This window comes from Pseudorca crassidens, chromosome 7 (genome assembly GCF_039906515.1).
Source record: "Pseudorca crassidens isolate mPseCra1 chromosome 7, mPseCra1.hap1, whole genome shotgun sequence".
NCBI lineage: Eukaryota > Metazoa > Chordata > Mammalia > Artiodactyla > Delphinidae > Pseudorca > Pseudorca crassidens.
Genome location: NC_090302.1, coordinates 34,810,899 through 34,836,321, shown reverse-complemented (window position 1 = coordinate 34,836,321; position 25,423 = coordinate 34,810,899). Strand labels below are relative to the sequence as shown.

Below are 25,423 nucleotides of genomic sequence, written 5' to 3'. Positions count from 1 at the left end.
ACCCAAGGAGAAACACGCCGAGACACATAGTAATCAAATTGGCAAAAATTCAAGAAAAATTATTGAAAGCAGCAAGGGAAAAACGACAAATAACATACAAGGGAACGCCCATAAGGTTAACAGCTGATTTCTCAGCAGAAACTCTACAAGCCAGAAGGGAGTGGCATGATATACTTAAAGTGATGAAAGGGAAGAACCTACAATGAAGATTACTCTACCCGGAAACGATCTCATTCAGATTCAATGGAGAAATCAAAAGCTTTACAGACAAGCAAAAGCTAAGAGAATTCAGCACCACCAAACCAGCTCTACAACAAATGCTAAAGGAACTTCTCTAAGTGGGAAACGTAAGAGAAGAAAAGGACCTACAAAAACAAACCCAAAACAATTAAGAAAATGGTCATAGGAACATACATAATGATAATCACCTTAAGCGTGAATGGATTAAACGCTCCAACAAAAAGACACAGGCTCACTGAATGGATACAAAAACAAGACCCATATATATGCTGTCTACAAGAGACCCACTTCAGACCTAGGGACACATACAGATTGTAAGTGAGGGGATGGAAAAAGATATTCCATGCAAGTAGAAATCAAAAGAAAGCTGGAGTAGCAATACTCATATCAGATAAAATAGGCTTTAAAAGAATGTTACAAGAGACAAGGAAGAACACTACATAATGAGCAAGGGATCAATCCAAGAAGAAGATATAACAATTTAAAATATATATGCACCCAACATAGGAGCACCTCAATACATAAGGCAACTGCAAACAGCTATAAAAGAGGAAATTGACAGTGACACAATAATAGTGGGGGACTTTAACACCTCACTTACACCAATGGACAGTTCATCCAAAATGAAAATAAATAAGGAAACAGAAACTTTAAATGACACAATAGACCAGATAGATTTAATTGATATTTATAGGACATTCCATCCAAAAACAGCAGATTACACTTTCTTCTCAAGTGCACACGGAACATTCTCCAGGATAGGTCACATCTTGGGTCACAAATCAAGACTCAGTAAATTTAAGAAAATTGAAATCATATCAAGCATCTTTTCTGACCACAATGCTATGAGATTAGAAATCAATTACGGGGAAAAAACGTAAAAAACACAAACACATGGAGGCTAAACAATAAGTTACTAAATAACCAAGAGATCACTGAACAAATCAAAGAGGCAATCAAAAATACCTAGAGACAAATGACAATGAAAACGACGATCCAAAACCTATGGAGTGCAGCAAACGCAGTTCTAAGAGGGAAGTTTATAGCTATACAAGCCTACCTCAAGAAACAAGAAATATCTCAAATAAACAATCTAACCTTACACCTAAAGGAGCTAGAGAAAGAAGAACAAACAAAACCCAACGTTAGCAGAAGGAAAGAAATCATAAGGATCAGAGCAGAAATAAATGAAATCGAAACAAAGAAAACAGTAGCAAAGATCAATAAAACTAAAAGCTGGTTCTTTGAGAAGATAAACAAAATTGATAAACCATTAGCCAGACTCATCAAGAAAAAGAGAGAGAGGACTCAATAAAATTAGAAATGAAAAAGGAGAAGTTACAACAGACACCGCAGAAATACAAAGCATCCTAAGAGACTACTACAAGCAACTCGATGCCAATAAAATACACAATCTGGAAGAAATGGACAAATTCTTAAAAAGGTATAACCTTCCAAGACTGAACCGGCAAGAAATAGAAAATATGAACAGACCAATCACAAGTAATGAAATTGAAAAATTGATTAAAAATCTTCCAACAAACAAAAGTCCAGGGCCAGATGGCTTCACAGGTGAATTCTATCAAACATTTAGAGACGAGCTAACACCCGTCCTTCTCAAACTCTTCCAGAAAATTGCAGAAGAAGGAACACTCCCAAACTCATTTTATGAGGCCACCATAACCGTGATACCAAAACAAGACAAAGATACTACAAAAAAGGAAAATTACAGACCAGTATCACTGATGAATATAGACGCAAAAATCCTCAACAAAATGTTAGCAAACAGAATCCAACAACACATAAAAAGGATCATACACTATGATCAAGTGGGATTTATCCCAGGGATGCAAGGATTCTTCAATATATGTAAATCAATCAATGTGATATACCATATTAACAAATTGAAGAAGAAACACCATATGATCATCTCAATAGATGTAGAAAAAGCTTTTGACAAAATTCAACACCCATTTATGATAAAAACTCTCCAGAAAGTGGGCATAGAGGGAACCTACCTCAACATAATAAAGACCATATACGACAAACCCACAGCAAACATCATTCTCAATGGTGAAAAACTGAAAGCATTTCCTCTAAGATCAAGGACAAGACAAGGATGTCCACTCTCACTACTATTATTCAACATAGTTTTGGAAGTCCTAGCCATGGCAATCAGAGAAGAAAAAGAAATAAAAGGAATACAAATTGGAAAAGAAGAAGTAAAACTGTCACTGTTTGCAGATGACATGATACTATACATGGAGAATCCTAAAAATGCCACCAGAAAACTGCTAGAGCTAATCAATGAATTTGGTAAAGTTGCAGGATACAAAGTTAATGCACAGAAATCTCTTGCATTCCTATACACTAATGATGAAAATTCTGAAAGAGAAATTAAGGAAACACTCCCATTTACCATTGCACTAAAAATAATAAAATACCTAGGAATAAACCTACCTAGGGAGACAAAAGACCTGTATGCAGAAAACTATGACACTGATGAAAGAAATTAAAGATGATACCAACAGATGGAGAGATATACTATGTTCTTAAATTGGAAGAATCAATATTGTGGAAATGACTCCATTACCCAAAGCAATCTACAGATTCAATGCAATCCCTATCAAATTACCAATGGCATTTTTTTACAGAACTAGAACAAAAAATCTTAAAATTTGTATGGAGACACAAAAGACCCCAAATAGCCAAAGCAGTCTTGAAGGAAAAAAGGGAGTAGGAGGAATCAGACTCCCTGACTTCAGACTATACTACAAAGCTACAGTAATCAAGACAATATGGTACTGGCACAAAAACAGAAACATAGAACAGTGGAACAAGATAGAAAGCCCAGAGATAAACCCACGCACCTATGGTCAACTAATCTATGACAAAGGAGGCAAGGATATACAATGGAGAAAAGACAGTCTCTTCAATAAGTGGTGCTGGGAAAACTTGACAGCTACATGTAAAAGAATGAAGTTAGAACACTCCCTAACACCATACACAAAAATAAACTCAAAATGGATTTGAGACCTAAATGTAAGACTGGACACTATAAAATTCTTAACGGAAAACATAGGAAGAACACTCTTTGACATAAATCACAGCAAGATCTTTTTGATCCACCTCCTAGAGTAATGGAAATAAAAACAAAAATAAACAAATGGGACCTAATGAAACTTAAAAACTTTTGTACAGCAAAGGAAACCATAAACAAGACGAAAAGACAACCCTCAGAATGGGAGAAAATATTTGCAAATGAATCAACGGACAAAGGATTAATCTCCAAAATATATAAACAGCTCATGCAGCTCAATATTAAAGAAATAAACAACCCAATCCAAAAATGGGCAGAAGACCTAAATAGACATTTCTCCAAAGAAGACATACAGACGGCCAAGAAGCACATGAAAAGCTGCTCAACATCACTAATTATTAGAGAAATGCAAATCAAAACTACAATGAGGTATCATCTCACACCAGTTAGAATGGGCATCATCAGAAAATCTACAAACAAATGCTGGAGAGGATGTGGAGAAAAGGGAACCCTCTTGCACTGTTGGTGGGAATGTAAATTGATACAGCCACTATGGAGAACAGTATGGAGGTTCCTTAAAAAACTAAAAATAGAATTACCCTGTGATCCAGCAATCCCACTACTGGGCATATACCCAGAGAAAACCATAATTCAAAAAGACACATGCACCCCAATGTTCAGTGCAGCACTGTTTACAATAGCCAGGTCATGGAAGCAACCTAAATGCCTATTGACAAGTGGATAAAGAAGATGTGGTACATATATACAATGGAATATTACTCAGCCATAAAAAGGAGCGAAATTGGGTCATTTGTAGAGACGTGGATAGATCTAGAGACTGTCATACAGAGTGAATTAAGTCAGAAAGAGAAAAACAAATATCGTATATTAACGCATGTATGTGGAACCTAGAAAAATGGTACAGATGAACCGGTTTGCAGGGCAGAAGTTGAGACACAAATGTAGAGAACAAACTTATGGACACGAAGGGGGGAAAGCCGCCGGCGGGGTGGGGATGGTGTTGTGATGAATTGGGCGATTGGAAGTGACATGTATACACTGATGTGTATAAAATTGATGAAAATAAGAACCTGCTGTATAAAAAAATAAATAAAATAAAATTCAAAAATTAAAAAGAAAAAAAGAGGAATAACAATAGAACCATAGCTGTCATCCAGTGAGCATTTTTTATGTGCCAGGCACCATGCTAAGCACTTTCCATATTTTAATTTAATCCTCAAGCACTGTGAATTAGGTACCACTATTATTCCCTTTCACAGATGAGGAAACTGAGTATGTGTGGTAATGATTTAGGAGCAGGACACACTAGAGGCCACCCATTCACTCTTCTTGAGAACTAAAAGTATTTTCCATTTAGTGCCCCCCAAAACTGTAAAAGACATTAAATTAGAAAGAGTTAAAATAACCAAACGGGACTTACCTGGTGGTGCAGTGGTTAAGAATCCGCCTGCCAATGCAGGAGACACGGGTTCGAGCCCTGGTCAGGGAAGATCCCATATGCCGCGGAGCAACTAAGCCCGTGCACCACAACTACTGAGCCTGCACTCTAGTGCCCGGGAGCCACAACTACTGAGCTCACGTGCCACAACTACTGAAGCCTGCATGCCCAGAGCCCGTGCTCTGCAACAAGAGAAGCCAGTGCAATGAGAAGCTTGCGCACCACAATGAAGAGCAGCTCCTGCTAGCTGCAACTGGAGAAAGCCTGCGTGTAGCAACAAAGACCCAATGCAGCCAAAAAAATAAATTAATTAAAAAATTTATTAAAAAATAAAAAGAAAGAACCAAACAGAAGTGGTTAGAATTTTTCCCTTGTATCTCAAATGAATCTGCTTTTGGCAACTAATGACCCAGAAGTTCCATCAGATGCTTTAGTAGATAATACCCCTTAAAATCTGCAGCCATTTAAAAATTGGGTCAAAGGCACTTGTTTAAAGCCACCAAAATTGTCAAAAATAAACCCCACTAAACCTCATTATTTCTACTAACGTTAGGTCATAAAAGGAAAATGAAGAGTAATGACTAAAATTGTCAATCCAGTCAAAGCCATCTGGAAATTTGCCAGTGCTGGGACCAACCCAAAAAAGACCTAGGATACTATCTCTATGTATAAAGGAAAACCCCATAACAGGCATTATTAAAATATGAGACTTGATAGAACAGTTTTGATGCGGGTAAAAAATTATGACTCTAAAATATTTTCAAATACCCTTGAGAAAGAGACTGTAATTTTCTCATGTATTAATTATAAATTAAGCACTGTCTATCCGTCTCTGATTCAATTTTTAATGAGTATTTTTATCTGAGTTCATTTTTATAAATCTCCCATGGGAGCAGAATGGTGGATTTACAGATATTTTACTAGGGTCCATTTATCATGGGCCATTTGCTGTGGTCATAAATTTTGTGGTTGAATAACAATGAGTGAGGAGGGAGTAGAGCAAGGAGTAGATTGAGGCTGAGAAATAGGGTGGGATTAAAGGTGGGTTTACACAGAAAACAAACAGCTTTTATGTTTTGATACAGCTCAAAATGACCTGGTAAAAGTACCACATTGAAATGCCCTTGGAATGAAAATAGCAACGTTAAAATGGACTGCTTCACTTATATGCGCATCACAACCCTCACTCAGCTCAAAGGATTCACAGGCATAACACACATAGTTTTGGCTTTTTCTGAAGACCCTAAAAGCCGTGAATTGGAATCCTGGGTTGTGAGGCCAACGTGCTGAACCAAGATACTGAGCTAGTGAGTGAACCTAGCTGACTGCCTGGCATCCAATTCTCTGAAGTTTTGGTGTTCTCAATTCATCACTTAGGGAATGACTCTACTTAAGTGATAAAAACTTCGGTTTATTTTTTGTTTGTTGTATATGTGCACATGTATGTAGTAAGTGGAGATAAACAAAACTTTAATGAAATCTTCAAAAGGCAGTTAACTAGTAGTGGTCATATGGGGCAAGTGAGAACAGTAAATACCAGTGTCTTGTGGGAATGTGATTCTAGAAATCACGAGCCTATATATCTGAGTTCATTATTTTGGTGGTTCAGAAGTGTTTTGGAAAGTGTGGCAGTAATGGCTGGTTTTCTTTCTTGTATATAATAGATAGCTGAGTTTTTTGCTGAGCACATGGCTGCCCAGAAAAAAGACTACATTTCCCAGACTTCCCTGCAGCTAGTTAATAAAGTTAATAAAGCTGTGTAATAAAGTTCTGCCCAATGGATGTAAGTGATGTGTGAAACTTGGAGGTTGTGCCCTTAAAGGGAAGAGGCATGTTCTCCTCTGCCCTTTCTAGCTGGCTGGAATATGGACACATGGTGAGTCATTTTGGACCAGGTGAATGAGGAAACCCCAATATGATAGAGCAACAAGAGAGAGGAGGCCTGGGCCCCTGACAACTTCACAGCCAGAGCTGCTATAACCGCCCAGACTTATGGTTTCTTACCTATTTCTTAACTAACACCATAGTAAATCAAGGATCCATTGTAATTGTTTCCATGCTTGTCTCCATCATTAGGCTGTGAGCTCCTTACGAAGATCTCTCCCCATATTTCTCTCCAGTTCCTCACGTAGTCCCAGAACTACTCTGGGCCATGGCACAGAATAAGCCCTTGTGAATATTTATTGAATGAATGAATGAATGAATGTACTGTGACACATACCAGCCTGTGATGGGAGCTGTGATAGATGCATCGGAAGAAATGTGGAGGGAGAGCCACCTCCCAGTTGGAATTTATGTCTAGGAAATTGTGTTTGGCTGCTTGTAACAGAAAACCCAAATAACAGTGACCTAACAACGTAGTGATTCATTTTCTTCACATGGTAAGGGTCTGGGGGTGGGTGGTTTCTAAATTAGGTTTAGTGCTGTCAGGCCTAAGTTTCTGCCAGTCACTTGGCTGCTTCCTCATGTTGGCAATATAGTAGCCAAACTCCAACCATCATGTCTATGTTCCAGGAAAACAGGAAAGTCAAAATGGTAAAAGGGAAAGCCAGCCAAGCCTGTCCCCTCCTAAAAGGCTCAGGCTACTCCAGATATTTGCAGGGACCAGGACAAGAGTATGAAGGGACACCCAGCTACCGTAGTTTATCAATTTAAAAGTTGTTAATTCAAGCCAGAGGACTGTTAAATAACATATCTTTGTCTTATTGCTTTGACAAAAATACCTTCAAAATGACAAAATCTAGAATATATGTCAGGCTATAATTTTTATATGACTGAAGATCAACAAAGCACCAAAGACAATTTAATTTAATTATGACTGAATATATCTGGGTATTCTGTTGATGAGCTTGCAAAGTCTGAATGAATAATAAAAGTAAGGTATACATAATTTATAAGTTATCATATATTTATTCCATAAATTTTATATTTTTGCTTTTATCTCAGCAAAATTCAATAATTATGTTATCATCAAGATTTTCACAGATTTGTATTCTGTTGGCAGTAATGATCTAAAGCAGAGGTTGGCAAACTATGACCTGCCGCTCTATTGCCTGTTTTTGTAAATGAAGTTTTACTGGCACTTAGCCAGGCTCATTTTTTTACATATTGTCCACGGCTGTTATCACGTTAGTGTCAGAGGTGAATAGTTGTGACAGAGATTGTATAGCCTAATAATCTTGAAATTTCTGGCCCTTTAAGAAAAAGTTTGCCAACCCGTGATCTAAAGGATAAAAACATAAAATGTAAGTGTAATGAAAGTATACAGAATTTGAATATATTTTTATCAAAAAGCATTAGTTAAAAATAAGTGAACGTAGGGAATCCCCTGGCAGTCCATGGTTAGGACTCTGCGCTTTTACTGCCGAGGGTCTGGGTTTGATCCCTGGTCTGGGAAATAAGATCCTGCAAGCTGTGTGGCATGGCTCAAAACAACAACAACAACAAAACAAAATAAGTGAACATAAAAACCAAAGAATTGGGCTTCCCTGGTGGCGCAGTGGTTGAGAGTCCGCCTGCCAATGCAGGGGACACAGGTTCGTGCCCCGGTCCGGGAGGATCCCACATGCCACGGAGTGGCTGGGCCCGTGAGCCATGGCCGCTGAGCCTGTGTGTCCAGAGCCTGTGCTCCACAACAGGGAGAGGCCACAACAGTGAGAGGCCCGCGTACCGCAAAAAAAAAAATCATTTTTCATATACATATTCTATAGAAGTTAATTTTTCTACAGAAGTCATAATTATTTAACAATTAAAAGGTAAAATATAAATTATAATTCATGTATTGAAATATTTAAATAAATTTATTTTTAAAATTTAGTTAAACAAATCTTAGTAAACATTTCTATAAAAATAAAACTTGACCTTCTGTCATTCAACATCCACGTGATTGCCAAGGTAAATGCTTCATATCATGCTTTGTGTACATTCTGTCTAGACCTACAAGTATACAAATTTGAGAGTAATATGAATTGTTAAGTATGGCAACATGTTCTTCAGCTGCCATGTACAACTGCTGTGAACACCCTGCTAATAGTGAGTACCTCCAGAAGGGGATTGGAACTGGGAAAGGAGCAAGAAAATAGATGCTTGGCACAAGAGGGAAATGATACTTTGGTCTGTAAGAACATAACATTCATGCTATGTGCTGGGAAGGAATTAACAATTTTTCCCATTACCTAAGCTCTTCTGCCATTCATTCCTTCCTGATTTCAGAAGGAGCATTCATCTCCACTGTCATCAGGCACAGACACAAAATTTCCAGACTCAGTATTGTTTCGAAACAGGGCAAGGGATGTGGAAGTGTATTCCCCTGGGGCCTGAATGGTGCTTGTAATAAGAATAGATGTTTAGGGCATGGATTGCTTGTGTCAGTGTTAAGCACATGATCCCAAATGATAGAGACCATCTTTGTGTTCATTAAGAAATGGGTGTGCTTGTGTGTGTGTGTGAGTGTGTGTGTGTGCCTGCATGATATACAAGGCCCACTAAATCACAGAACCCAGAGCGGGGTCTGAGGACAGACAGTACTAAAAATGCTTTCTCGGAAACCTGCCCAAATGACTTCTGCTTACATCTCATTGGCCATGACTATATGCTGTGGCCACTGACGGCTGCTGTGGAGCCCCGGCACACTGTCAACAAGAAAACCAGGAAGAAGGGGAATTAACTATGACATTGGCTATGAGTAGTCTCTGCCGCACTGCCCTCTCCTCTCCACTCTTTCTCTCTGGCCTTGACCTTCTAATCCAGCATCTCTTCCCTGCCCCCATATACAGGTCTTCCCTGCAGTTCCTCCACCTTGAGCCAAGAGCCTCCATCTCTATGTCACTCCCAGCCAGGGCTGAAATGCTCTGGACAAAGAAGCTGAGAGTGGGAAACCCCAGGTGACTCCTCAGTGCTCCCCCCAAGCTGTACCTCCAGGAGCATGCCATTGTCTGTGGGCCCAGTGGTTGTCACAGAGCTAACTGGCATGAGCAGTGCAGGGGCCAGGTGCCACCTGCCTCCCAGCTCCCCCTTCATCCAGGTGTGGAAGGACCTTATCACCACCTGGTTATGGACTATTGTCCTCTGAAGAGCTGCCAGAAGGGTTTGCTGCATTCCTATAGATCAGCGAGTTGTGTCTCTCTGGGAAGGTGAGGGCCTCACCCAGCCCAACCACAGGGATCCAGCTCCAGCTGGGGTATGGCGGTGAGGGCCTCGGTTAGTTCTCCTCCCTTCTGGGACCCTGCCCCTTTCAAAGTTAATGTAATAAAGACAATGAGATTTTGGGGAGCATGACTCAAGTCTGGGAAGGAAAGAGATATCGTTTTACATAATTAGTTACTGGAGATATGCCAACAAGAATCATTTTTTGTGGGCTCAAAAGTATGCCAAACTTTAGATGTTTCACCTGAGGCTAGATCACAGTGATCTCACCCTGCTCCCCTTTACCCTTGAGACTTGCAGCATCCGCTACCACTTGGAGCAGCAGAACTCAAGCAAAGTAAATGGTGACTGACAGCTGAAGCTGGAGGCTGGGATTTAGGATGAGGTGGGAACTCTGGCAGAAGAAGTGGAGCTCAAAGGAGCCTGGAACTGTGGGGCTGAGAGAGTGGGCTTGTGTGGGAGGTTGGCTGGGGACAACTATGTGTATTTGCCTGCTGAGGAAGGGGCCAGGCCACTCTTTCCCTTGTGACTTTCTCTTTTGGGGGACCTGCCATCCTCGAGATGTACATGTATTCGGGGGGAGGTGGATTTCCTGGGTGTCTTGATAGGCAGCCCTGTCAGAAATAGGTCTCTCTGTGTGTGTGTGTGTGTGTGTGTGTGTAAGTGTGTATAAACCTGTGTTGATGGACATGTCCGAGAGTGAGTGTACATGGACATGTGGGTGCCTGGGTGCAATCAGACCCTCTTGTCCTCCTTGTGAGTTGCCTCTATCAATTTCATCTTTGGCTCTGAATGCACAGGTGTAAGAGCTGGGGCTCCTAAAGTGTTGCCACTCAAAAAAATAAATGTACAGAGCAATAACTCAAGCTGAAGCCTCAGGGAAGCAGCTTTGCAAGCTGAACACCCTGCAGAAGAATAAGCCACAGGGTTCGTGCCAGCCAGCAGCTGGTCCGCACTCTCCACCAGGGGAAACCTGCCAAGGGTCACTGATGAACGTCAGCGACAAGCACAGAATGGCCACAGACCCCAAGGGGCTGGGGTGGAGGTGGAATGAGCTGGTTGGAGAAGTAAAGCAGGGGCAGACTTTTCCTGTGCCTTCCTGGCTGCATCTCACGCAGAGAAGCCAACAAAGGTCTTCCAATTTCAGTAGGAAAATTGCATGGTGTGTATATGTCTATGTACGTGTGTGTATCAGCATAAGTATGCATGTGTGCACAGAGGGCATGCGTGCAGGTATAGGCACATGTATGCATGTACACATGTGTGCATGAGTATATGTGTGTGCACGAGTATATGAGTATGCACATGTGCATGTGGGTGCACTCTAAAATACTTATGACAATTGTCATAAAGGGTGGGGGACCCATATTATCCTTTTAGTACAAGAGTTCATACTAGAGTCCATGCTTGGGTGCCCGTGAACCCCCTGAGATTAGATGCCAAAATGTTTTTGCATGTGTATTTTTCTTCAAACCTGGTTTTCCTTAGTTTCTCCAACTTCCCAGATAGTTTAGGACCGTGATAGGCAGAATAATGGCCTCCCACATCCTAATCCCAGAACCTGTGAATATGCTATATTATATGGCAAAGGAGAATTAAGGTTGCAGATGGAATTAAAGATGCTAATCTGCTGACCTTAAGATGGAGAGAGCATCCTGGACATCCAGGTGGGCCCAGAGTAATCACAAGAGTCCTTCTAAGTGAAAGAGGGAGGCAGGAGAGGTGTGCAGGAGTAATGGTGTATTAGAAAGACCCAACCAGCCGTCATTGGCTTTGAAGAAGGAAGGGGATCATGAGCTAGGGAATGTGAGTGGCCTCTAGAAGCTAAAAAGGCCAGAAAACAGATTCTCACCTAGATCCTCTAGAACGGAATGCAGCCCTGCCAACACCTTGATTTTAGTCACGTGAGACCCATTTCTGACTTCTGACCTCAAAAACTGCAAGAAATTTGTGTTGTTTTAAGCCACTTAGTTTGTGGTAATTTGTCACAGCAGCCAAAGGGAACTAATAAAGGGCCTGTTTTCTTAATCATAATTGCTTCACGCTTCCAGGCCCTGTGCTGGCTCCCCCAATTCTCCCCACAACTCTGTGGTAGGACTAGCTCCTCCCCTCTGAGCAGTAAGGAAGCTGAGGCTCAGATAGGTGAAATGGCTTGCTGAAACTCATTCAGATGTTAACTGAGGGAGGTCTCTTATATGCTCAATGTGGATGAAGGGTGGGTTTAGCAAAGAGGCAGTGTGGGGCAGTGGGCAGAGCTGCACTGGAAGTGGGGAGACCTGTGTCTTAGCTAAGGCTCCATCCTAACTTGTAGGACTTCAGGCAAGTCACCACCCCTCTCTGGATCTCAGTTTCCCCATTTTTAAAGTGAGAGAATTGTACAAGAGCACTTTCAGTCCTGTTGCTCAGTGACTCCAGGCAAGATATATATATATATAAAACAACTGGAAGGGGGCCCAATGGTGGTGGTAGCAATATTGCTGAGCGGAGAAGAGAGTGGAGTAATTAGCCAGGGTATGAAATTAGAGCATGAGAGAGAGCAGGGGAAGGGAAGACCTCTGGGGGGGAGCGCAGTGTCTCCCTACCTGTAAAGTCCCCGAGATGCCTCCTGGGATCATTCTAGTTCTGCAGTTTTGATCGTGAGGTTTGTTTTCACGGGCAGTCATATGTACACAGGAAATGACCTGATTTCCTTCTACTACCTGCTCCCAGGGTCTGGTGGACTCCTCACAGCACCAGGTAGACAAAGGGTCTGGACTTAAAGTCAGGAGGCCCAAATCTACCAACCTGCCTGGTCATTGCCTCTGTGGTCTGCAGGGAGGACCTGGGAGCTATGGAGGTGAGAATGAGTTGTCCTCATGGGAACCTATTTTTCCTGAGCTCTTTCCCTCATTCTGGAGAACCACACCTTCTAGTGTTTTTTCCTCATCAAGTGGCAAAGAAGACAGCATACAGCTAATGTAGCATCCGTCCACCCTTGGACCTGGGCCTGGTGCTCCAGTCCCTTGCTACTCTCAGTGTGGTCTGTGGCCAGCAGCATCTGCATCTCCTGGGAGTTTGTTATAAATGCAGGGTCTCCTGATCCATGTGCACACAAGTGTGAGAAGCTCTACTGCAGAGGCTATAGCTCTGCCCTCCTCCCCTGGTCTTCCACACAGGTAATGAGGACCACCCAGAGCCCAGGCCCTTTCTGGACCTCACTCCAGCACTCTCCATCCTGGGATTTCCTGCCCAAAGGGACCAAGCCTGCATCCAGGACTTGTACTTGTCTCTTCTGCAAGGCTGTTGTACCCGTAGCCCCAAGGGATGGTCAAAGGGTGACTGTGGGAGTAAGAAAGGGGTTATGGGGGTGTGGGGTGGATCTTGGGCATGAGGGCTTGAACAAGAACCTTACATGTGCACAAGATCCTTACAGCACAGGATGAAGTCAGGCAGAAGGGTGGAAAGAGGGGAGCAGGTGCTGTGGGCTGCAAGACTCCCTCTTTTACTTGTCCTGGGTTCTTAAGTCGTCAAGGGTGGGCCTGTGTGACTTTATAATTGTTCTAGCAATGGATTGGGTACATATCTGTCTATGGCTATCTATAAGTTGACTCTTAAGGTGGGGGTAGTTAAAAGGTTTCTTAGAGGAAGGGGCATTGGAGCTGGGCTTTGACAGATGAATAGGAGTTCAATTGGTTGAGATTGAAGAAGATAGAACTATGTAAGCAAAGATGTGGAGGTAGGGAAGTATGAGGCATTTGTAGGAAAAGATGAACTTTATGCTGGATTATTCTTACTGTGGGACCAAATCATGTAGGTGAGGAGTCTGGTGACAGGGAGCCCTTGAGGATTATGAGCAGGGAAACTACAAGGTGAAGGCAGCATTTTTGGAGGAGTTTTGGTTGGAAGCATGGAGAGTAAGTTGGAGCGGGGGCGGATACCAGCAGTGTGGAGACCAGGTTTTGACAGGAATTGAAGCAGAAACAGTGGGAACTGGGAGTAGAAGTGAACTCCGGGGACATCAGGTAGATGTCTGCCTGGACTTGGTGATCAGTTGGATGGAGGCAGAGTGTGAGTGAGAAAAGACATGTCCTGAGTCTTTAAGCTGCCATGACCAAGGTGCTCTCACAATGGTGGGAGAGATGTTGAGGCTGAGATGCCTGGAGCAGGGAGCACCCAGGTGGAGAGCTCCAGAAAAGCCTGTCTGGAGACAGACTTGGAAGCATCAGCAGACAGATGGTCAAAGGTGGGAATGAGAACACTAAAGGAGAGAGGACAAGACTGTCCTTCAGTCTGCACTGACGGGGAGGCCACTGAGAGGTGCTTGGAAAGGAGTGTCTGGGAGGTCATCGACAAAGCCCAACTATCCTTGTATTAGGGTGCCAAAGAGGCCGCTGGTGTGACCATGACTAGCCTCACCTCCATAGAAAGGATACTGAATTGGTCACAGGGACACCTGTGGTCTCCTGAGGAGGGGGTTTGGGAGAGGGTGACTTGGGACCGAATCATGTCGGTGAGGAGTATGGTGACACTTACCCAAGTGGACAGCATAGCATAAATCACAGTTTAGGGTGTGAAGATTTGCAGACCCCACACCTACTTTCTGATGATTTATTCACATCCAGGAAATATGCTGAGAGAATCAGGGGAATTGCTGGGTCATCAGCAGATCCTCAAAGCTTCTTGGACATTGCAGGTTGCTCTGTCTGTAGTGGAACATTAATGCAAGGGGAGAGGTCTCATTTGTAATTAATCAAGCAGTAGTGAGAGCAATTGCAGGGAGCTTGTATTGATTCCTGACACATCAAACAAAATGGCGCCCAGCAGCCAGCGATAGCAGCCTTGGAGAGGCTGGCCAAATTGGATTAGCAGACCAAATGTCTGTTCTAATGCCTGAGAGATGGACGAGGCACTTATTAAATGGTCCACAGGCAGGGATGTTTCGAGTACTTAATCAACGCTTCATTTCCCTCCTCCAGGGAATAGGGAAGCCTTAGTGCCACCCATGGTGAAAAATTACCAATCCCGGCAGGATCTCTCCCTGCCATTTTCACTGTACAATATACATGAATTATAGCAAGAGCCCAGGGAAGACAGTGTAGGGATATTTGGCAGTGGAAACTGAATAGGTCTGGGGTGGGAGACCTGGGTGCGAGTTCCGCCTCTCCCACCTCCTCACTGTGAGGCTGTGGGTCCATCATTCCCCTCTCTGGGCCTTAGTGCTCCCTTCAAGGCCTCCTCACTTTGATGAGCTTAAAACAGTTCTCTGAGGGGGCTTACAGGAGGCAGCAGGCAAAGTGGCCTGCGTAGCCAAGTGCTTTTTCTGGGGTGAAGACTTGCTTCGTGGGGGAGAGAGGCAGGGTGCCCTTGGATTTTCTCTTTGTGACTTTAATTGAACCTTGGCCTACAGGGTAGAAAGCCCCTTCTATCCTCTATCACCTCCCCTTCCTCTTTTCTCAATTAAGAGACATAAATTTCAGAGCCAGAGAGCACCAAAGAAGCCTTCAGGGGCCCCTCTCTAGTCTCTGGTAAGATCTCCCCCAGGGTGGCTTTTGAGGTGGGATTCCCCCCTCCCTTGCCCCTACTTCTTACCCAAGGATGACACCCTTGATTAAACCCCTTTTTCCCCTCGAAGGAGAAACAAAAGGTAGGGGGAGAGGGTCCCGTGTTAGACTTTGCATCAAGGCCCATTACTGCCAGCTACATGGTGACTTTGACCTCAGTCACCCCAGGCCCATCCTTGTGCAGTTTGGGAAACTGAGGCCCAGACAAGGGAAGGGCTTTGCCCAAGATCCAGGGTGAGTTTGCTGTGGAGCCAGGGCTGGTCCTCTCCAGTGCACTCCTCCCCCCTTGCCATAGCCCTGCCTACATAAGCCAGGGGTGGGGTTACCACTGGGCCTGGTCAGCAGGGGCCACAGTCACAGTGGAGCCCACCATGCTTACCTTGAATGTCCCTCTCCCTGTCCTGAGGTCTGAGATCCCTTCTTGGTCACATGGATGTTCCCTTTGCAGGCTTCTGTGTACACCGGGATAGTACCCTTTGTTCCTTTCCTCCCAGGAGCGTTTTAATTAGAGCACTCCCATCCCCCCCAGGGGGCTGTGTGGTGGGACCCACCAGGTTCTAGGTGGGTCTACTTTACTTCAAGGAAGCTTAGTAAGCCTTCCCATAATAATCCTTATTAAGAGCCAAATATAAACATTTAAAAAAAGCAAGATCCTGGGGAAAAACCCAACAAACACATCCCACAATCTTCTAGATAAAATTTGTGCTCCATCACTCTAATCCTTCTATTAACCACCAGTGCTGAACCTAATCCCACTGTCATCACCACACTTCAGTAGAATGCTTCTTTCAAGCTGGCCAGAACATTTTTTTCAGGGGCAAACATCTTTACCTTTGATATTCCTGCTAGCAGGGGGCCTTGTTCTTTCTCTCCACTGATGGGATGCCAGGTGCAGCTTCCACTATCAAGCCTCTCTGGCTCCAAAAGAATAACAGACAAAACAGTTGGAGAAGGGAGTGAGATAGCATCCCCTTGGTCTCCAGCCGCCCCTCCTTCTGCATTTAAAGGATCAAAGGGAGGGATGAATTATTGCCTCAGCAGGTTGGGGTGGCCCTGCTCCCTGTCCTTCCCGGTAGGAGCCGATTTCTTCACTGATTTATTTACCCCCTTGGCCCTTTCTTCATCTTTCTGATTAATAGTTTATTTGGGGGTTCTGGGAAATTTACATGCAATTGCTACCATAGCAGCCAGCTCTCTTGCACAGGATCCCATAGCAAATGCATTTTGGGCCTTCTGGAGGAGCTGGGTTTATAAGGATCTCAGCATATACTGGGGCAGAATGGGCACGATGACGTTCTACTGATATGAGTAAGAATTATGAGCAAGGATATGAAACGGTCTTGCCACACTGTAAAGGATGGTTTTAATGCCTTCCCTCTCCCCTTTTCTTGTCTCTCTTTCACTGGACAACCCTCCCCCTCAACGTTCTCTCTTAGGTTCCCAGAAAGTTAGTGCCCCGTGGGACAAAGGCAGGACCAGTGCGTGGAGGACTTGGGGAGGCTCATTTTCTTTTAGCAAAAGGAAGAATTTGTAGCAGGCTGAACCATCTGAAGGTCCAATTGGCAGCCTTGGGAGGTAGTGTTCTCCCCATCATTGAAGGTGTGTGGACAAGGGCCTGTTAAAGGGCTCTAGGGAGGATTGCACAGGGTGAGGGGTGGCATGTGTGGAATCTCTGGGTCCCTTCAGTGCTAGGATGGGGGAGTTGAACTGAGCACATTCCCCCAAGCTAAGCAGAATGTCAGATTTGAGGATTTTAGCTCCCTGGGCACCTGGGATGTCCTTTGTGTTCTCATAAACTCAATGCCCAGCACCCTGCCTGGCCCATAGGTGAATGAATGAATTCCTTAGGGTTTTATTAAGTGTGTGGGCAGAATCTACTAACTGTTTATATGTTCTTTGATTATGATAATACAAATCTACATTTTAAAGCATGACCAAATAACAACTTGAAGCAAAAGAAAAATGACGTTGCTTGTAAAACTCCATCGCATATGCTAGAGTCATTCCCTGAATTACAGTTGAGGCATGGAAGTGTTTGTCCTCTGCAACCGTATGGAAATGGGGAGGCCATGTGGTATAGGGGAAAGCTCTGCCCAAAGGGACAGGAAAGCCCACCTTGGACAAGTCCCTTACCCTCCTTGTGCCTCTATTTTCTCCTCTGTGAACTGGGAGCAATGGAAACCATCAGGAATGACCAGCTGGTTTTCATTTATGGCTGACTCTGACTGATGGGTAGAGGCTGCCCACAGTGCCGTGTACAGGAGGATTCAGTTGTTTCTGGGCTCAGCCAAAGAGTGTGTGGTAATAGATTAGCAGTGTCTGCCCTGGACGCCAGATGGCAGGAGGTTGGCCCGTGTGTCATATATTTTCCATCCCTGGACTAGGTGATCCCAGAGGGCCCTGATGGCTCCAGATGCCAAGACTTAATGCTGCTAGGTCACTTCAGTCATTCCTCTACCTTCAAGCCAACCTTCTTGGCCCTTCTCTACTCTTTTTTTTAATAAATTTATTTATTTATTTATTTTTGGCTGCGTTGGGTCTTCCTTGCTGCGCGTGGGCTTTCTCCAGTTGCGGCGAGTGGGGGCTACTCGTTGTTGCAGTGCTTGGGCTTCTCACTGCGGTGGCTTCTCTTGTTGCAGAGTACGGGCTCTAGGCGTGTGGGCTTCAGTAGTTGTGGCTCACGGGCTCAGTAGTTGTGGCTCGCAGGCTCTAGAGTGCAGGCTCAGTAGTTGTGACACACAGGCTTAGTTGCTCTGTGGCATGTGGGATCTTCCAGGACCAGGACTTGAACCCGTGTCCCCTGCATCGGCAGGCGGACTCTCAACCACTGCGCCACCAGGCAAGCCCCCTTCTCTACTCTTAAGTCTGTAAAATTATGAAAAAACTGTGAGGCTGCTGCTTCAAAACTTGGTTACATTTTTTGTTCTAAATAGAATAGTCTGTGTGAAAGACCTCAGAGCTGGTTTGTAAATTATGCAGATTAGTGGAGAAACGCAGGGTTTAGATTCCAGGGAACACTCGGCTTGCAGCAGTTTGCAGGAGAGCCACCTACAGAGGGGGGACAGTTGAAGTCTTTGGGAAGGAGGACAATGGATGGGCTACTGCAAAGAGCAGATGGAGTCAGGTCTGTAGGGATTTATTCTGGGTGCACAGCTGCATTCTAAGACTGAGATTCCTCCTTGGCAGCAAGAGGCCATACCCACAAGGGATTGAGACTTGGCTGCCTTCTTGGGTAAAATACCCTCCACTATTTTTCCCCAATATCCTCTCTGGCCTCAACTGCCTCCCCCCTCTCCCCACCCACCCTGGGCTCTAGTTACACTGGCATCTGCACCATTCCTACTTGTACATGTCTTTTCTTAATTCCATACCTTTTCCAGCACTGTTCCAGCCATGTGGCATGCTCTCCGCCACCCAGCAGGCTCCTATTCATGCTTCAAGATCCAGCCTCAAAGTTATCTCTAAGATGACTTCTCAACCCTCTGGACCATGCAGAGTCCTGCATCCCCATTCCCTTCTCTGTGTTTAGACTGGCAATGTTGTCTGGCTTCTTGGTAAATCCCTACTTTGCTTGGTTCTGGGTAAGCCTGGACATAATGGAGTGAAACATCTTAGAATGCAGTCATTTTGTGATAGAAAATAAAGAAGACTTAATTCTCTGATGAGAGCAGGAAATTCAGTTTCTGTACGAGCCCTCCCTGGAAGCTCATCCCTCAGCCAAGGGCTGTTTGAGGGTGTAGAATGGACTCCTTTGGCCATGCACAGGCCTCTCCTGAGGGCTGGGCTGGGCTGGGGTTGGCAGGGTGTGCCCTGTGGCTGGGCTTGACCTCATTGAAAGGCCTCATATTTCATCTTTTGTTGTTATTTCCAAGGGAGGTTACATGGGTTATAGGTCCCATCATAGAGGTACCCTGACCTGATAAAAGCAGAAAATGCTCAGCCCACAAAGTAACGTTTGCATCTCATTACCAAATCATACCATGTGCGGTTTACTATAAATTAATATGCTTTTAAAATAAATGCGTGATTATCTTGTGATTAGCAACTATAGTGCATTGCTTTTTTCTTTGATATTAAAAGTGATTACTTAATAAATGTAAAGATTTAAAATATGTCACCATTTGTGTAATTGTTTCTTCATATCTTCATTTACTAGTATACAAAGCATCTCAGAAATTGGAAGTGGCCCAGGCCTCTCTTAGCCTCTGAGAAGCCCCACTTGCCTCAGGTTGAGAAAACAGTAGCTGTGGACCTTGGTCAAGTTGCATAAACTGTCTTCCCAGCCTCAGTTTCTTCATCTGCCCCACTTGCAAAATGATGAAAATAACTCTGCCTTGCAGAGTTTCGATGATGTAACCCCGCATGGAATATGTAAAGTACCCAGCAAAGTTTCAGATGCACAAAGTTCCCAGTAGACAATAGGTGCCCGGTTATTTGTAGCGGTGATTATCGTGTTTTTACTGTTTATTTACTGTTTATATCGTGTTTTACAGCTTATATCTAGCTGTTTTGATGAAGAATATTCCTGTATCTGTTATCTGTTACTGTGTAACAAATCACTTTAAAATTTAGTGGCTTATTATAAAGCAGAAACTAACACACCATTGTAAAGCAATTATACTCCAATAAAGATGTTAAAAAAATTTTAGTGGCTTAAAATAACAACCATTGGGCTTCCCTGGTGGCGCAGTGGTTGAGAGTCCACCTGCCGATGCAGGGGACACGGGTTCGTGCCCCGGTCCAGGAAGATCCCACATGCCGCGGAGTGGCTAGTTCGTGAGCCATGGCGGCTGAGTCTGTGCGTCTGGAGCCTGTGCTCCGCAACGGGAGAGGCCACAACAGTGAGAGGCCCGCGTACCGCAAAAAAAAATAAAAATAAAAAAACAACCATTTATTAACCTCAAGGTTTTGTAGGTTGGCCGTTTAGGTTGGGCTCAGCCAGCAGGTTTTCTGGACTCAGCTGGCATTCCTCCGGCTTCTGTGGTCAGCTGTGGCTGGCTTTGCTGATTTTGGCTGAGCTCTTCACATGGTTGGGGGCCTCTGCTGGGACAGCTGAGTTGACATTAACTTGTCTCTAGCAGCCTCTCCTGGACTTGTTCACATGGCAGGGACAAAAATCCCAAGAGAGCGAGTGACAGGGTGCAAGGTGTCTTGAGGCTAAGGCTTGGAATTAGCACAGTGTCACCTCTGTCACAGTCTATTGGTCAAAACTAGACAGTCTCATGGGGTGGGGAAACAGACTCCATGTCCTGATGGGAAGAGTTACAAAGTCACATCCACGAAGCAGCATAGATACAGGAAGGGAAATAATGGGGGTCACTTTTGCAAACAATCTACCATAATTCCCTCTTTTTAAACAAAAACCAGAGCTTGAGTTTATTCCCCATGTGCCCCGGTGAGCAAGTGGTGATGAATTCTGTTCTTTTCCACTGTCTGATTCAAGCCTATTTTTAGATCTAGCCTAATAAAATGAATTTCACACCTGGGTTACTCACCCAGTTTGTTCTTATCAGTGCCTGGGACAAACACATAGGCAGCCTGGATTTGTAGTTCCATTACCTCCAAGCACAATAATTGTTAATTACTCGCTTTATTTGGTTCTGTTGCATTTGCCAATAGTCAATTACCTATGTTAGGTTTTCTTGTGATCAGTGGGCCTTATCCAATATTTCAGCTCAGCTCTGTTTTTGTCTCAGAGATGTCTTTTCCAAGAGAGTTACAGAAAATCCTTGTTTACTAGTTTATTGAATATTAGCCTTTATCTGCTTATTTCAAAGGCTCCTTATTTACTGCTGCAAGCACCAGAGTGCTCAGGCTGAGTTCTTAGAATCAAACAAAAGACTAAAGATAAGCCTCCCCTTTGCCTGATCTGGCTAAATCCCGGTACCCGGAATAGAGGAAAGAACGAATCGTGGGATCCTGGGGCATTCATTTAGTTCAGGCCTGAAGCTCTGAAACTGCCTTATCCCTTCTAATCCACCCTCCGCATCTCGGCCATGAGACCTAATGCAGAGATCTGATTGCATAGCTTGTGCTAGAGTGCATTGATGGACCCCATGCCTCAGTGCTTCCTATGCTCATGCCCTTCCTCATATGACTTTGCAGGTGCATGCCTTTGAATCCAGACTAGGCCACATGATGTCCTTTGGTCAACAGAATGAGGTAGAAGTGATAATGTGACAGTGCTGAGCCCAGGCCTCAAGATGCCTTGCATGTCTCCTTTTGCACTTTTATGCCTCTGCCATTGCCATGAGCAAGACATGCCAACGCAGGCCTGATGGCCCCAGGAGGAAGATAAGAGACTCATGAAGAACTGAACCCAGTTCATCAAAGCCCAGCCAGGACCAGACAGCCCCCAGCTGACCCCAGATGGGTAAGTCATGAACACTGTTGTTTTAAGCCGCTGCGATTTGGGGTGGTTTATTGTGTGGCAAAAGCCGATTTATCATTCTTGTGATTAACCCCCAACACTGGTCCCTTGTAGCATAAAGTCCAGGTGAAACCTTGTAACATCTGGGCCCAGCTACTTCTCCTGCCTCCAGACCTCCCTTTTCACTTTATACTTTAGCAATGACCCCCAAATGGCTTGCAGTTCTTCAGATTGATCATGTTGGTTTACATTTCTATGCCTTTGCACCTGGTTTGCCCTTTCCCTGGAATGCCATTCTCCTCTCCTTTGTCTGCAAGGAAAACTCCTATTCAGCTGAAAAAACCCAGCTCAGGAATTGTCTTTTCTAACAGATCTCACTGTACTCTCCTCTGTGGTAAATCACCTTCACTTCTGCGACAGGTTTGGACTCATAAATATTTCTGTTGTTACCATGTGACATTGCCATCTATTATAGACTGATTCACTTGAGGACGAGGGCAGCCTTAATTCATCAGTGTATCTCAGTACCTAAAGCAGTGTCTGTTTGATGGCTAAAGGAGGTGTTAGGATCCCTCCTAGCTGGGGGAATTGCCCACAATGGGAAGATGGTTATTTCTTGCTTCCTTCCCCCCCTCCCCCTCAAACTCACATGCTGGAATTTGCCTATGTGTGTCTCTTTGCACTGAGGTTCTGACTCCACTGTAGGGGGCGCTCAAGTACTTAATGAACAAATGAATCCTTGGTCCTGTGGGTCCCCCCACTGAGCTATGAGCTCCTCCAAGGCTGAATCTGGGTTTGCCCACCTCTGTGCCCATTGTGTTGGCACTGAGCCTATACACAGGCAGTTTCAGAAAATCCATTTATTCAAAATATTTATATTTCTGGAATATCCATCAAGTACCAGGCACTGTTCTGGGTGCCGCTGATAGGTGGTGACCAAGATAGACACAGGTTCCCGCCCTCCATGCATTCCAACTGGGAGACAAGAGAAAGAAGAGTAAACAACTTAGTTAAATAAAACGTCATTTCTGTCTGTTCCCATGACGAGAGGAATTTTCTTTGCATTTGGAGGTTATCTGTGAGTAGTGTCCAACTTAAAAATGAGCCATTTGTGAAGAGTGCTTGGGACGCCGAGGGGCATCTCAAAGAGAGAGCAGTTAGCTGTTCTCCAGAAAAATTAGGTCTTAGATACAGCTAGAGGTCAGCGACGGCTGATGCTACTACAACAGCCAGGGATGGTGTTGAGGGGAAAACAATGTCGTTTTGAATCTGAGCCCTATTCCGAATGGCTCTAGGGCACATTCCAAATCTCAAACTCTGATTTGCAATTGAGCTGTTTTTCACTTGGATAACTTTATATATTGTGCTCCAGGGTGAGCAGTAACGGCGATGTATTTACTTAATGATGTGAGGGAGGCCAACCAGTAAATAAAATAATTACAAAGTGTGACAAGCACTTTATAAAGGAGCCTGAGATGAAGTTATGGGGGAGGCGAGGGTCAGATTATGTGGGGCCTTGAGACTGTGGTGAGGGCTTTGGATGTTAATGCAAGTGCATCGGAGACCAGGGGAGAGAGGATCTGATTCATGTTTAAAGAAATCACTTCTGCTGCTATGTGGAGTAAATTTTTATTTGATTGAATCAAATATTTCTGGAGAGCATCCCAACAAATTGGCTTCTAGTTCTTGAAGCTATCACCTCCCCTTGCTGAATTTCACTAGCTCCTCATAGAACTTGGGAGCCTAATTTTCCAAGGAGACAAACATTCAATTTTGGGTTTAGATTTGCATTAGAAAGAGACCTTAATTGCTCTGATCTCTAACACCTTTGAGAAGCTGATTTGAGCTTTTCAGAGGCAAAGAGTGTTAATTGGCTGAGGGGCCCAGCTGAGCGGAAACCCTCTACTGCCAAGTGGGTAGGGGATGAGGCTGGGAGAGGGGGAGGGGGGTTAGAGAGAGGAGGGGACCGACCCCTCGGGGAATGAAGGGAACCAACACACAGCAGTTTTCTCCTTGTCCTTCAAGATCCAACTCACTCCCACTTACTCCAGGAAGCTCCCCCCGCCCCACTCCCCCCACCCCAGGACTCCCCCCACTTACCCTCAACTGCTTCCTGGGTAGCCAGTGCCTCCCTGGGATCCTAGTTTCTAACCACAGCACTTCCCCTTGTATTGGATGGTCTGTAACAGAGCGACCCTTCCACTTGAAGGACAAAGACCCATCTCATGCAGCTCTGCCTCCTTGCACAGCCCATAGTGGGTGCTCAGGAAATGTGAAATGAATGAACACTAGAACAAACAATAATAATTATGCTAATAATAATGTAAGAATAGAAGCCATCACTTATGTAGGGCTTCCTGTCTAAATACTGTTTAGTCTCAGACTTAGAAAACATTTAATCCTGTTCTCCAGTTTTTGCCAGAGCACATGTCCTGCATGAATCACTATTGATACTTACAGATTTGTGGGATCGTTTAATATTTACCACCTCATGAGGACAAGATGCCTGTCTGTTTTATTCACCACTTGATCCACAGTGCATAGCCCAGTGCTTGCCATGTAAAGGCTTAATAAATATTGTTGAATGAGTGAGTGCTTGCATACCTCAAGTGACGGGGAGCTCACTATCTTTTGATAGTCTTGCCCATCTTTGACACCTTTCCTGTTAGTTGTTCCTTTTACTGAAGCTACATCTGTTTTCCTGGAGCATCCATCTATCTAGTCCTGACTCATGGACTTTCCCAAAGACAGCTTCCCCCTCCTCCCCGAGGCTGAAAGGCTATGACCTATAAATGTCTCTCCTTAACTCCCTCTGTTCTTCCCTGGGTATAGCACAGCCAGTTCCTTCCTCAAAATGACCCAGCATCCAGTCACTGCCTTGTCCTGGTTACCCACTCTGGACACAGTCCAGATTGTCTTGCTCCCTCTCAGAGTAAAGACGATATATGTAAAGATGGGACCTTCACTTCCCAAATTCTGAGAATTACATTTCTATTAATGAAACCCTTTCAATGTGTTTACCTCTACCCTATTTAAATTAAGAGATAAGGCATCCAATATGGAAGGTGGGTTGACCAAATGAGGTCTTTTCTATTCTTTTATATAGGAATAGAAACTATTGATGGTAGGCACATAGGTACTCACTGAAAAACTTTTTCAACTTTTTGGTATGTTTGACATTTTTCATAATATGTTGGAAAGAGAAAAAAGTTCAATAGAGTAATTAAAATGGAATACTAAAAATATTTTGATTAACTCCAAAGAACACAAAAGGAGAAACAGAGAAAAAGAAAACAGGACAAATAGAAAGCAAATAATAAAGTGGCTATCCTAAAGGCAGCCATATCAAAAATAATATTACATGTAGAACTAAATATTTCAATTAAAGGCACACGTTTTTAGACTGGTTAAAAGAACAAGAGCTAGTTAACTGCTGTTTACAGGTGTCAGCTTTCTGTGGACACTGCTGTCTACAAGTGAAAGAAAGCTTGAAAGTAAAAGGATGGAAAGAGATGTACTATGCAAAAGCACTAATTATAAGAAAGCTGGAGTAACTATATTAATTTCAGATAATATAAACGTCAAGGCAAGAGGTATTATCAGAGATAAAGAAGTAGGGCTTCCCTGGT

At 43.9% G+C, this 25,423-nt stretch overlaps 1 long non-coding RNA gene across 1 annotated transcript in view; it reads left to right on the top strand.

The window, feature by feature from the left end:
* Positions 1-25,423, top strand: part of LOC137227669 (uncharacterized) — a 228,100-nt gene that overhangs the window by 32,318 nt on the left and 170,359 nt on the right. Inside the window, exon 3 of the long non-coding RNA XR_010944949.1 lies at positions 21,530-21,797. This is a non-coding gene — a long non-coding RNA (uncharacterized lncRNA). The remainder of the gene's footprint in view (positions 1-21,529; positions 21,798-25,423) is intronic.